A 1,989-nucleotide genomic window follows, 5' to 3' on the forward strand; every position below is an offset into this window, starting at 1 on the left:
TCAAATAAAGCACAAGTACCCTGTACTTACAGGCAATTTGCAGGCAACAAGTCAGGTTTCTGCAGGAAACAATGAAACAAGTGCACTGTAAGTACCCTGTACTTTCTGGGGTGTGAGCCATATTATGGATTCACTTAATCTCACTTAATTTTGAAGTGTTTTCGTGGGAAACAGATGCAAATTCTTCTGTAAATAACTTTAAGTATCGTAGCAGCCTAAGCAATTACTAGGTAAGTCGTTGTGTCCTTGGGCAAGACACTTCCACTATACAAATACAGGGCATTTAAAAAAAATAAGCTTTCACAATAAATTGCCATATGAAACAATCCTTACACTCAGAGCTCTGATGGAATTCACAAGTTCTTTTTTTTTCTTTTTCAATTTGAAAAATGTCTTTGACTTTGTGAGCAAATCTCGGAAAACTTCCTCAGACTGTCAGCATATTTCTGCATAGTCGCCCCAACTAGTAGAAAAGCTATGGGCTCAAATTGTGGTCATAAATATTTTGTACTTGTAAATCAGAAAGTCTAGTTGTGAACTGAGTTTTGTAACCTTCAAACCATTTTTTTTTCACTTTTATTTAAATCTATAATGTGTGACTTTAGCACTTTAACATTTAAACCTCCAGGAAATTCTGTAATCAGTAAGGCTAGAACGATCTGAAAAGGTTTTTGTGGTTCAGATGTCAAGCTTTGGTCATGGTACTTCAGCATCTAGCCAGCACTAAAGACAACAAACTGATGTAAAGCATAACCAGGACAGAATCCACAATACAAAACCTCAAGCCAGTGCAACAATCTTACAATGACTAAGGGAGTGGTTCAGGCTAAAATAGTCACTCTGATGACCCCATGAGGACCAGACTGGTTAATATTGCAGATCTTTGGCAAGGTTTAACATCTGGGTGGGGAAGCCTGGAGGGAAACCGATGCTGTAAGAGCTAAATAAAAAACACGCCCCAAAACATAAACACACATACAAAAGCAGGGAGAAAAAGAGTAAGAAAGAGAGAGTCAGACAAGGCAGGCCAGCGCAGGAAGACTCCGGGATGATGACCTTTTCATATTGTGAAATATCCTGCAAAACGAGCTTTCGTCTAGGGGTTCCATTACCCTTACTTGTATTTTTATTAATTTGACTGATTGGCATTTATAAACTATATAATAAAGAAAAACACATTTTTTATTAGGTTTTTTGAGTTAGTATTTAAGTGACTGCTTGTGAAAGGTGAAGAGACAGGGGGACCGGCCACCCTACCTGTGTAAGGAAAAGAACTTGAGTTACAGCTGGTCACATTTAATCATTTGTGTATAACCTAAATTATTCGTATATGTAAAAAGAGAAGTGGTAACAGTAGTGATGGGTCCAGCAACACTGACGCACCGACGCATGTATCAAGCTCACCTAGCGATGCCTGTATCGGTGCGTGCGTCGCTTTAAGAAAAAGTCACGTGATCGATACAGCTGCTGTATCGCTAATTGCCAACGTGCCAAACTGTGTTTAAAAGGTACCGCATCCGTATCTGCCAACAGAATGAGTCGCCACCAAAAAACAAAAAAACAAACAAAAATAATCTAAAAAAAATAAAATTTAAGCACACAAATATATGTGTAGATATACACACACACACGCGTATTTGTACAGAGCAGGGGGTAACTGTTTGTACTTATGCTCCAAGTGCCTCAGCCCAAGACTAATGTCTATAAACAGATTCTGGATAAAAAAAAAAAAAAACACAAAATTACTCTCGCAAAGATAAAAAAAAATAATAATAATACACATCTCTCCATAACAAAATGGAGCCCGAAAGAAAAAGAAATGTTTCTGCTGTCTGGGATCATTTTGATCTTTTAACTGCAAATAAGGTAATAGTTTGTCTGTCTTTGTTTCAGTGTAATCCATCAGAATAGAAAAAAAAACAGCAATGTGACTTGAAGTGTAAATTATTTATTTCATTTTATGCAGGTTAAATGTCACATCTGTTCTGC

This window comes from Haplochromis burtoni, unplaced genomic scaffold (assembly GCF_018398535.1).
Source record: "Haplochromis burtoni strain Fernald_Lab_line unplaced genomic scaffold, NCSU_Asbu1 Contig_2453, whole genome shotgun sequence".
NCBI classification, from domain to species: Eukaryota; Metazoa; Chordata; class Actinopteri; order Cichliformes; family Cichlidae; genus Haplochromis; species Haplochromis burtoni.